The sequence below is a fragment of the Amblyomma americanum genome, chromosome 5 (assembly GCF_052857255.1).
Source record: "Amblyomma americanum isolate KBUSLIRL-KWMA chromosome 5, ASM5285725v1, whole genome shotgun sequence".
Taxonomy (NCBI): domain Eukaryota; kingdom Metazoa; phylum Arthropoda; class Arachnida; order Ixodida; family Ixodidae; genus Amblyomma; species Amblyomma americanum.
In genome coordinates this window covers 170,522,530-170,535,285 of record NC_135501.1, presented here as the reverse complement: position 1 = coordinate 170,535,285, position 12,756 = coordinate 170,522,530, and the positions used below count along the sequence as shown (strand labels likewise).

Here is a 12,756-nt window from a genome sequence, read left to right as displayed (position 1 = left end):
CTCCGACGCAGTTTTCACAACTCAGAATTTGAGAAAACGTCCAACGCCTGGCAGCACGCTTCCCACAGACAATTATTATCAAGTGGATCTTACATGGCCTCTCGAGCTCCCAAATCCCTGCAGACTCTGTGGCACACCAAGCTATTCCAACCGCGTCATTTGCCTCGGCAGCTAAAACTGAATGCTGCCACCCTCTTTTTAAAGAGAACGAAGTCCATCGGGCGCCAAACACCTGCTCTCATCCCTCTGTACGCGGTAACTCTCCGCAGCGGTCTTACCCGTGCAGAAGAGGTTGCGCTTCGCAGGATACGTGTCGGGCTCGCCCTCACTTCTGCCGTGACTGAAAAGTGGCATCAATTTCGAATAAAAAAATGGGGGATGGGCTTTTCTGAAAAACATTGCAGAAGCCCTAAAGGCGAGGAATGTGCCACGTGAACATTTTACGGTAATTGGGACAGCTGGAACAATGCGAATGCATATAATAAAACGCTCCTCATCGGACACTGCCCTCCTCAGTATTGAGGCTTGCGCATCGCCTAATCTTGGCCTCTTAAGAACTGCAGCGCCAAAACGCATCACCTCTCCAAGCCAACCTCTTTACTGTCGCGACAAACACTGACGAGCGGTGGGTCCTAAGATATCTGCAAGTCTTTGCGGCACGCGTTCGGGCTATACACCATGCGCCCAGCAGCACCCGCTTAACTGAAGCCATGGTGTGATATTTCCTGGAATACAAGCCCCCTCTCGGACGCTTAATATCACACTGAGGGTCGGAAAGTGCGACTGTAAGTGGGTGCAAGAATGTTTGCTCTTCAGAGCCAGAGGTTTAGTGACGTGATCTACAAAGCATTCAGATGCACGTCTGCATGCGCACGAAAGTGTATTCCGCTGTGAGCGTCCGCGTGCACGTGTTTCGGGAACGAGCCTGCACATGATAGCTTCCTAGGACCGGCACCCCTGTTTTTCTGCTCGAATATATACAAAATATAGACTCATTTGAAGCCTTCGCGGAGTCCGCAGCCTGTGCCCGACGACACGGGCATATGTGCTCTCAACAGTGATCGTTTTCTACGCTCTATTCTCAGGCTCCATTTAATCACATAAGACACCTGTTTTTGCAATAAAAATTAAAGCAAGCCTCCTTTATGAGCAATATAATTACATAAGAATTTTTTTTGCAAGGTATTCCCTCGAGCACCTTAGAACTGCCAACCGGCAGCCAATAGGAGGACGGAATTTGTTTGTGTACATTAACTGTCTATTATTTTTTATCTGAGTTCATACAAGAACCAACCTTAGTTAGAAAACAACAGAGTGATATCGGCACCTCTCTTAGCCGTATAGTTATAGCAAATAATACAAGAAGGTTGTATGAGTATGACTGTGCGGGGACAGCGCAAAACAAGTTAGTATTAACACTTGACGTTACCACCGGTAACAGAACTGGCTTACCTAGTTCAGCGCTCCCTTAGCGGCCATAGGGGCCGCCTGCATTTTGTCGTCTCTTCCTAGTTGTAGTGGTTACTTTTTGAGTACACACTTCGGCTGGTGAAAAGATTGCAGAGATAGCAAGGATGATTGAAAATGTGCATACAGAAAGAAGTTTTCAGCAAGTATTTCAGAATGATTTGCGAAACAAATTACAGGCAGCCTATATTGTGTTACCTTTAACTGCATGATGTTTGAGGTTATAAATGCATTCACGGCGTTTTACAATCAACATTTGTCTGGTGCAAACAAGAAAATGGAAACAGAATGCCTTCTATAAATAGAGCCAGATAAGCGGTGGGAGCCAGCGTGAAAAGAAGACACCGAAGACAAAAGAGCGCAAAGGATAGGTACTCTCTTGCCTCCCGCTGGTAGGAATGAACACTAACAAGCTTGTTCAGCAAGCTTCTTGTTCTGCTCAGCAGACCGTTACTTGCGTCATATGAGGTGATTGTTTTTAAGCTTTATAGATTTTTCTTTTATAGAGTGTGAGAGATATGTTAATGCACTGTGTTGAGTTGCACTTAACAGCAGTTTAGAGAAAGCGTGTCTTATATGAATGAATAACTAGGCGATTAGTTAACTATGGTTATCTAATAAAACTATTTGTTTTCTTTAGTTTAGAGGTGAGCTTATATGTAGAAATTGGTGGCCGTCAATGTCGAAGGGGAGCCCGGACTTTGTCTTTCTTAATCGACAATGTGGTTCCAAATATCATATCGGTTAGGCATGCTCTAAAATGCTTAGTGTTGGGGCTCTATCGACATGAAGAACGAGATTAGCATTGAGCTTGAAAAACCTGTTCATAATTATTTTTTTTAAATGTCATCTCTATTGTTGCTCACTTATATGCTGTTCTACTTCAGCAGCAGACGTAGAATAGGTATTCATCCTGCAATAAAAAAAGGCTTCTTTTTTATTGCAGAACGAATACCGCTATTTTTTTTATTAGGAGTCTTCTAGTCACGATCACTGCCTACGAGGCACATAATACTGTTTTGGACATTATAGAAATTTTAGACTAAGTCGCATTTAAGCGTGAATTGAATGAAAACCGCGCCTTATTTAGGAACCTAGCTCAGCTGGGATCAAAGGATACACGTATATTGCATGCCAAGCGGAATACTGGAACATGGACACTCCCCGTGCCAGTTACAGCATGGCAACAATATCTTCCTTTGTGCCTGCCCTTCTGAGTAACTCAAATAAATGTGGAATTTATTTAGGTGACACTGCGGTCAACTAAGATAGGTTTGTTCTTAATAATGTATAAAACGGGTTCAAGCCGATTATGGTACCAAATTTTGCGCTTCATTGCTAAATACCAGTTGGTGTTAAAAAGGTTATTTCGCTTAACCTTTGTGAATGCATGCGTACGTAAAACAAATAAAAATATTTATGTACCGTGCTTCTTCAGTCTAGGCTCCACACCACTGGCTAAAACCCGTACAAATCAACGAAAAAAAATAGTATCTACCTTTGCAGGCATTGGAGCATTCTTCACAGCTTCGAAACTTCTTTCCCCCTTCTGCACACATATCCTTATTTTCAAGAAAGCAGAACCTATATTGTTGGTCATAGTACCAACCAAAATTCCCAGAATTCTTCTTTGCGCAGTTGCTCGCTTTGTCCGTTCTGCATTCAAGAGGTCGCTCTACAGATTAAGAAACATCCACGTCCAGATCTTAGAGGGCATGTAGTAGTCATGTAGCTCAATCTTCTCTTACGCAATGCGGAATAGGTCGAAGGAAGATTGGGTGAACATTTCTGCTATTAACTTGATAACTACGCGTAGCAATTTACGTCGACTATTGCTAACGAAACGCAGGTACTTACTACTCCTACCGTTTGTACCTGGGAGGAGCCTAGCATGAAAACAACAATTCAGAATGGTTTAGTGCACCCGCCGCACACTTGCCGCGATATCTCGAACACAAAGCTTACCCCCCCCCTCCCCCCCTCTACTTTTATTATTCGTGGGAGAGCTTGACCGCTTGTCTTGTTGTAATTAGTCTGACACTCTGATCCCTCTTGATCGTGCACCCCTTACATGTTAGGCTCAAGTGATCACTGCAGCTTGCCAGCCTGCTTTGTCCCACCTATTTTAACTTCTGCGTCTGATTCGGGGCGAAAAACAGCTTTCGGTCGAGCTTGCCTGGCGCTATTTAAATAATTTTGCTTCATAACACTTCTTTCTTTTAGACAGCACTAGGCGCGGCGCTCTGCAAGGTTCCATTGATGGTTGGTTCATGTTTTCTGCTGTTATCTTACCCTTATCGCCTCTTCTGACTTGCGAGCTTCACAGAGTATCGAGAGAGAGAGCGAGAGAATCATTCGGCCAGAGGTATATGCACAGGAAATATATTCAACGCATATGCAGAATATTGCAGCGGACAGACACTCTAGCCGCCTCACGGACACTGTATGCAGAAGCCCGAGCGTGGGGTCCGCACTCCTAGCTCCAGAACAAGCCCTCGAAAAGGTCGTGCGATAGCGGTTAAATCCAGTACTCTTCATACTCTGTTCGCACATGATAGAAAAATACATACACGGCATCTTTATTATCACTGGGGCATTACGTTTGCGCTTGTGTATTTGCTAACAGTGATATTATAGTTTCTCGCTCTCTCTTATTCACTTTAACGGAGGATAGCGCCAATTCCTGCATTACGTGCGCAACCACGAATCGCCTAACCGAACATGATACTTCCCAACATGCCCGGATGCGCGCGCTGTGTTCGAAAGCGCAAACCCCCTGCCTAAATCAGCGTTTCCCCAGGCGGTGCCGCTCTGGTCATGTTCTCGTCGGTTGATGTAAATCGGCTGAAAGAAACGGCGCATAGTGATAAAGAGCAGAAAGAGTGATATGGGTTTTTGAGTAACACAGACGCTGCCTAGTATATTGGAAACACAGACTGACAACGGCAAAACACCCAACCTTTCATTTTCAGCCTAGACTTGTTCAAGTGAAAAAGACGCACTTAATTATTTAAAAAAAACTGCGTGTAAACTTCTCTAATATTTTGCTGTCACACGGTGCAGACTGTGAAGTCAAATCAACAAAGCACATAATGATAATCATAAGGAAGTGAATGGCTCTAGAGCTTAGGTCATGAGATCCGCAAAACTATCGGTCATAGCATCATCACATTTTCTTCGTAAATCAGCGACTGGATCTTATGGCTAAATTTAAACCCCTTTGTACGTTATGAGATCTTCGTGTTCTTAGAAACAATTATCTTCGTCGACGCGAACGCTTCACTCTATTAACTCAAGAAAACAATCTCAGACGCGTATAAGAAATTTAGCAAGCGTGTTATAAAAGGTCGGCTAACAGTACCCTCACTCACAAAGCTACTCTCAGCTCTACGCCGCAGGTCAGTGTTTCATTCCAGGCCACGGCGGATGAATTTTAATTGACTTGACGTGCACAAGCGCTCGATGCACGATTAAAAGCCCCAGGCGGTTGGTTTTTGATTGCCTCGACTCAACAGCTAGGCTTGTCGCCTCGCTGTTTCTTTTATGACTTAAGAATTGCAGCATTCCATCACTAACACTACAGCAGCACAGAGAATTGCTCTAAGCCTCCAGTACTAACTGCGGGTGTAGTGAGTATGCAGAACTTGACTGAATAAATTGGTCTTTTTCTAACGACTTACATTATACCGAGCCAGACAGCGAATCCGAAGCGGCTGCGCCTTTTGGACCATGCAGCTATTGAATGGCGCTTTTCGCTGAGAAAATTCATATCATTTGCGCTCAAAGCAATATATTTGGGTTTGGTGTAACTAGTGAATGAAGCACCAGACAAAAATAGACACCTATAAGGAACAGCGACACCACGCAGAGAAGAGGGTTAAGCTCAAGATCTTCGAAGCATTTCTCCTGGCAAGTATCCAAGCCCATAGGTAATTATGTAATCTCTTGTATTTTAAATTAAAGCATTTGTTGCAGGGCTCATATAGCACCCGAACTATGGTTGTAAATCAAGTCATTTCTTAGTCTCACCTGTGCTTTCTGTGACATCTTCATTGAATCCAACATTGGGATTGTAGCCTGGAAAAAAATACCGTTTCAAGCACTGTTCTTTATAGTCCGGAATAAGCTGACTTCTTTGTTAGCCATGAGAAGGAGAGTCGTTATAGGCGGAATATGCATAAAAAATATGATAATGTTGCCAAAAACTTCCGCCTTATTGTCTTCGCCGTGAGGAACATACGGTCACCGCCGGAAGGTTAAACCCCTCTGCCCAACCACACACATAGTTTGGATATTGTGTGCAGGACCTACTCACAATTTTCATTATATTATAATCGGGTACCTCCTCATATAGCAATATTTATCATCGAGAACGTGAATGCGCAGAGGGTAGATGTTCACATGGGAGACTCTCATGAAGAGGCTGTAAACCCGAGAGCAAGTTCTTAATGCATCTATTTTTGTCACTTGTTGTCACAGTACGATTTTAACATTTATTGGGATGAAGTTTATTGCAGAAGTTCTGTAAATAGCTATTTTTAGGCTACGACAGGTCAGCATCTGAGATTTCAAGAATACGATAAAATCAGCTAGATTTCGCCTAACAGCGAAAGCAGGTATAACCTATATTTAAAAGCTGCAGCATAAAAAAAGCACCGATGAAAGAGTATTTCATGTGCTGCAAAAGTAACAAAGCTGCGCTATGAAAAGTAAGCTTGCTTTTGTAGGTGCTGATCCAAATTGAAGGCTGCACAGAGCCGTATGCCTGAGAAACCGTTGAAGTGCTTTTATTGCGAGCAAAAGTCACTCGTATGTCGCATTCATATTATGGTCAAAAGAAGCATAAGTGAAAGGTCAATGGAATGAATTTCATTCCATTATCTGTTTCTTGGTGAGTCTTAGAATCTAACTTTGCAGGATGCGTCGTTGAATTTTTTCGTTGTTTTCAAACACAGGGAGAGGGATGGCGCGAAAAAGACGATCACAGGAAACATGTGCACCCGTCCCGGCTTGACTGTTGCGATCGTCTCTGCTGCGCAGCTCATTTTCTGTATGAGAGTATCAGTTTTAACACCGTCTGAGGAGTTCGCGTGTTCTCCCACTCACTCACTGAGACCGCCTCTTCCGCAAAGTTCAGAAATTTACATTTCTTTATTAATGTCCTAATCGGAAGAACTTGACGCCCATCCTGATTTATTCCTTCGATTCTACAAGGGGTCAAAATAACAATTGGTTTTAGGGGAAAGGAAGTGGCACAGTATCTGTCTCATATATCGTTGGACACCTGAACCGCGCTGTAAGGGAAAAGATAAAGGAGAGAGTGAAAGAAGAAAGGAAGAAAGAGGTGCCATAGTGGAGGGCTCCGGAATAATTTCGACCACCTGGGGATATTTAATGTGCACTGACATCGCTCAGCACACAGGCGCCTTAGCGTTTTGTTTCCATAAAAACGCAGCCGCCGCGGTCGGGTTCGAACCCGGGAACTCCGGATCAGTAGGCGAGTGCCCTAACCACTGAGCCCCCGCGGCGGGTACACAAGGAGTCAATGTTCGAGATTTTACGACATTTTTTCACATCACCCACAGGTTTCTTAAATTACTATAGACACCTACTTTTATTGCACATTTTCTTCTGTCAAACGAGACATTAGAATACATGGGCTACCGGATGGTATTTGCTTAGAGCCGATAAATAATTTATCATCCAATTTGTTCTTTCATGCTGCTTCGATTTCGGTTTCATCAACCGAACGACCACTGTCACGTCAAGTTGACGTTTTGGTCACGTGATCTGCTAGAAAAACAGTAATTTAATCCCTGATATGTAGTTTTAATTCACTGCGACATTTAATCCAACCTCTTCCAAGACCCCTAAAGCAAAATATGACCTGTCAGCGATTATATTACAGTTTTTCTAGCGGATCTCGTGGTGTTTGGTGTCTGTAGTTATTTAAAATGGACACCTTCCTTTTATTTGCGGGCTTGCACCGTTTGAGAGAACGGGTGCCGGCGGCCTTCGCAAGCGGAATCGACTGCCGGGCAGGAATGAAGTTTAGTTTGGGGCGCCTGCTTTTTTTCTGAATTGGTGGAATGTACAAAGTCATAGAGTTTCTAAATATTGCTTACAGGGAAAGCTGGCACCACCAACTATGAAAGTTTCGAAAGGAGCCACGAAAGAGCACTTCATCCATCGTGGAAACACGGGAAGACCGTAAGGCGCACATGGCTTGACGCTAAAACATGACTAAGACTGCAGAAATATAAATTTTTGCTAATAATATGCTGCAAGGAGGCATTATTTTGCAATCAGCATGTCCTGTAAAAAAGTATGCTTACTGTACATTGCAATAAATTGGCAGAAAAGCAAACGATAACCGAATTTGATTATCGCTAGAGAGGGCTTTCTCTTCATCCCGAGAATAGTAACTAACCGTAGAAAATAATTTTTGCGTTTAAGAGACACTTTCACAGCCAATATTCGTTCAAAAAATTCTTAGTGCTTAAAATATTACACTTTAGGAACTTCTGTTTGCATATTGTGAAAAGTAGAAACGTTTCATTGGTGTAGTCTGCTATTGCGGGACGTGCCCTTTGTCCGTACGTAGGCTACATTCGCACCGTGAGAAACTTACCGCATCCATGAGAAATTTTCTATAAGAAACTAGTTTGCGCGCACTAAGTGCCGGCTCTCGACGTGTCCTGGCGCTGCGCTCATAGATCTTGCCACGAAAAACATGAAATGGGAACCGGGACCTCTTCTACCACAAGTGAGTGACTTCCTTGTTCATGCTGACAAGTGCAACATGCCGGTATTTGTGTCAATTAATTCATGAAGTGGAATTTGTTCCTGCATGCAATGCGCGACCACCGCAAGTCTTCGAAATGAATCAAACGCAATCCTTGTAGAGTGCGGTTAACGTAAGCTGCGCTTGTCGGAGTACTTAATTTTGCGCTTTTAAATTGTCTCCGAGGATCATATGAGAAATGTACACAGTGGCCACAGCAGCGAACTGTTGCGTTGTCACTTCAGACAAAAATCCTTGTTCCCTTCTTTCACATTTCAATGCACAGGTAGCACGTATTCCCGCTGAACAAAACTCAGCTTGCTGCAGAAATGGCTCCCAGTGAAGGGGCCAAAGGAACTTAGGCCTAGCAGGCACCAGACACTGTGCTCAGCACACTTCGAGTCAAGCGCCTTCGGATACTTCGCATCTCAGATGGACTGCGTGAGCAGCTGCAGCACCCAACCACAAAGGTCACAAAACATCAGTGAAAACTACAGTAGTGAAAGCGAAACCACGCAACCAAAAAAAAATCGAATCCGTAGCAAAGTAAACAAGTCACTAGATGTCAATCCAGTTTGCTCTCTTCCCAGCATGCCGCGGGCATCCATAGTGGATGAAGTGAAAACCCGCTTCCCTGTAGGGTACACTAAGGAACTCTACGGTACAAAGTGGTGCGCATATCGCTCATGTTCTTGCTAATATTCACCAAATCATACCTCGTCCTCACGCCAAGAAAATTTTGACAGCACATGTATTTTGCGCGGCTGCTCTAGCGTGTTGCATGACGCCTAACAGCAGAATTTACCGCTGTAATCTCTAATATTTTCAATATTACAATTATTTTCGCTTGCCCAGCGAAAGTAATTGGCGCAGGAACTGCTTTTAGAAAACAGATTCTGGAGAGCATCTGAAATGCAAACAGGCGTTCTCAAAATCAGCGCGCACTAACTCACCGCACACTTCGGTTTTCCATCAATTATCACTCAAAATATTCACTTCAATCTAAGCACTGTGCGCTAGCGACAGTCCGCAGATAGTTGTGAGTGTTGGTCTCCAGGAATATTCAGCATTTTGCGCATTGAATAAATAATTCTTTTCACCTCTCTGCGTCAGTTGCAATTTCTCTGTACCTAAATGCGGGCAATGCAAAAAGTCTGGGTACACAAATCTGCTGTTTACTAGAACTGAGGAGGTGTGACTGTTACAAAATTTTTTTGAAAAATACCGGAACCGATTCCATAACCGAAAAGAAAAAGCGCGAATTTTTTCAGGGTTTTTAAAATGCCAATGGCAATTATATTGAGTTCAAGGACGGTGAAAAAATGTTAAGATCCCGAATGAACTATTCCAGAAGAGCAAATTATTCTTTTCCGGCAATATCAGTTAACACTCAGTTTCAGCAGTACCTGTACTGGAAACCCTGTCAGATTAGCGTTGTCCGCCATTTGAAAGGCTCGAAGTCGAACAAATGGTATTGACCTGATAACACGTACTTTTCCAAGATAAAAACTTCAGTGGTAGCTTACAAGTCAGAGAGAACTTTCTATATGCGATTTGTTTGTCGTGTGGTCACATAGAGCAGTTGTGAGATAAGTGACAGATTTTCTTCTTTAATCTATCATCAGCAAGCCACAAATGGCGCAGCTCCTCGAGGTAGAATAAGTTTTGACCCCACTCACTGGGTGCCTAAGCCTAAATCCTCATGCGCCAATTGTTTTCTTTCATGGCCGGCGAACATTACCTCTGCGAAGTAACCTCCTCTGGCAACAAGATTTCGAAAGAAAGAGTTCCCATTGTTCTCTGGATTCATCTTGTCATCGCTTGTATCAACATGCGTCATGTGCGCACGTGCTAATGGACCTTGATCCCGCCACTTGAGATTAAAGCATACGCTTCTACTGATTTGGCACGAGTACTGTTTACCAAAATTACTACAAGTGCGCAACCACGGAAAAACATGCACTGCTAGTGCCGGAAGTAACCCACGTTGAAGTCTGCAGAACATCTCATCAATCTCATAGGCCAAGAGAAGCCCGCTTTTATCAGTTTGAATACACCATCTTGGTCCGTTTTTGGAGATATCGAAAAAACTCTAGAACAGTGTCAAGAAAAACTAACTTAAACTTTAGGCGGAGGTCACGTAATTTCCACTTGAACTCTACCTTAGGAGGCAAATTTTTTGTTCAATGTATTTTCGAGCCAATTCTACCCCTGTTGCTCCTTATTTTTTTATTAACCCTCTCACGGCACCAATCTACGTAAGAATCCGTAGTGACAAGACAGGTATAGATATGTGCAGCGTCTAAAGAGACCTCTTACCAAAATGTTGCCTACACGGTGGTAAGTATAAAGTATATGGGAGTAAATTCAAAGCCATGCAACATTTAATAACAGGAAGAGCACATAGATGAAAACATGCCAATATTCCCTCCAGCTTGTTTTTGCTGGTCAAAATAAACACCGGAAGCTATAATTCAAGTCGGGTCTACAGCAACAGTGAAGTTCAGAACATCGACACTTCCTTAGAGCGCTGCAGCAGCACTGCAACTGGAAATATTGTGAATTTGCTTTCAATATGTTTTTTGTGATGTCTATGAAGGAAGGCCCCTCGCGTACCATAGCTGCATTACAAGTGACTGAAGGATATGATTGTAAAGTAAAAGAAGTGGGCTTAGTACCAACAAGTGATTTACGAAAGTGAAAAAACGGTCAAAGGGGCAGAATTGAGAGAGAATCAACAGGGTACAAAAGATGATGGCATCTACCACCACCAGCGGCACGAGCCGAAGGAACGGCCCGAGGCTAGCAGGCTTTTGGAGGGGCTTAGAAGTGCTCCTTCGTTAATTCTGCTTCTTTTCCAGCAAAAAACAATCTTTACTTTCTCCCCTCAGCTTCCCTCCTTTCCCTACTTTCCTAATTTCCCGCTCCGTACTTTCCCTACTTTCCCTACTTTCTCGCTCAGCTTAGCAGAATGTTGCAGTCGTCCGCCCGTACTGTGGTATAGCTAACTATGTCTCCGTTGGGGGCGAAATTTTTTGCATCAAATTACTCTTATCGTTATTTTCGATCCTTTTAATATTGAGCGGCGCTGATTAATACGATTTGAGGAATCGCGCGCGAAGACCAGTGATCAAAATACGTTGAAGCGTGCGGAGCTCGTCCACGTAGTTCGCGCGATCGCGTCTGAAGAGAATTTTCTGGACGTATCTGCGTATACAGCTGACTCTGCGCCGCGTTTTGATAGTCACGTGTGCTCTTTATTTCACCTATATGCTCTTTGTAGCGAAAGCCTGCTGCACAGAGGATGAAGCCCAGAAGAGCAGGAGTGACGTAAGCCTAAGGCAATATCGAAAATGTACCTTTCTTGCTCGTAGTAGCGTGAGCACAGAAATTCTCTGTAAGTAGGTTCTGTACTTCTCAATATATCGGTCGTAATTCAATGTAAAATGTGTCAAAAGGAACGAGGCTTTATTTCTACAGCTGAATCAGAAATGCAGGCAAGAAAGCAAGAACGTTCTTACAGGATATTTGGTAAATATTTTGCCGAATTTGTAGAGCAGAAAGACGTAGAGAAAGGAGACGCAGTGGACAGGACACAGTGGTACTGACAACAATATTTTTTAATGAAAGAACCCTGCATTAATGCAGTAACAATGCTGAACAATAAGCGAATTTACCATAGAGGCCTATGATAGCTCCTTGTTTATCTCGTGCGATTTAAGCATGAAACTAGGTCAGTTGGGGCTTACTTTTTTGTAGGATACCTGACCTCCTTTTCTTTGAGCTATATTGATCGTTTGCTCGCACACGTGCTCTCTAAACTTTCAGTTTCGATGGGTTCAGCTATTTACCTTCCAAGATGCGTTCGACATCTTTGTAGCACTTTGCGCAGAACAGCTAAGACTCATTCAGTGAACACAAAAAAAGGATGAGAAGCAGCTAGCACTATCAAAAAATTTTGCAAAAGGAACCCCAGAGAGAGACAAAACTGAAAAAAGTGTTCACATCTGTAACGAAAAAAATTTTTATCAAATACTATTTTGAGTCCTACACGAAGTAAGGAATTTCAGAATATAAAAAAAAATCAATATCTACCGAAGGTCACAACTCAGGGAACTTAGCTTTTAACTGTGCTGAAACACTAAAACCAATGGAAAAAGATGGTAAAAGGACGTAAAAGCACTCGTTTCCGTTTATGCACATGAAAAAACTGGACCCTACCTTTTATGCAATTCGTGCAGAGGAGTACCAGAAAACATGCTTGAAGTCTTCTTATCATGGTTGGTAACGCTAAGAAAGAAGCATGGAAGTTATATGTGAGAATTATTTGGATGGCTCTTTTAAACTGGCTAACGCGCATGGTTTTATACTATGCAGCGCAAATATTATTTTATTTTCGCAAATGTTGCTTTTTGTAACATGAAGCGCAAGTTTCACTTTCGTGTAAAGCCACATGCCATTAGCATTTTTTCGCGCCAGTGTTTCACTTTACCCTATTTCACAAG

General features: G+C 43.0%; 1 long non-coding RNA gene across 1 annotated transcript; it reads right to left on the bottom strand.

The window, feature by feature from the left end:
• Positions 1 to 3,070: 3,070 nt before the first annotated feature.
• Positions 3,071 to 12,498, bottom strand: LOC144135271 (uncharacterized). Its single transcript, XR_013315425.1, has 3 exons — positions 12,473 to 12,498; positions 5,497 to 5,544; positions 3,071 to 3,142 (listed from the first exon to the last, which is right to left on the bottom strand). It is a non-coding gene; the product is annotated as an uncharacterized LOC144135271 (long non-coding RNA).
• Positions 12,499 to 12,756: the final 258 nt, after the last annotated feature.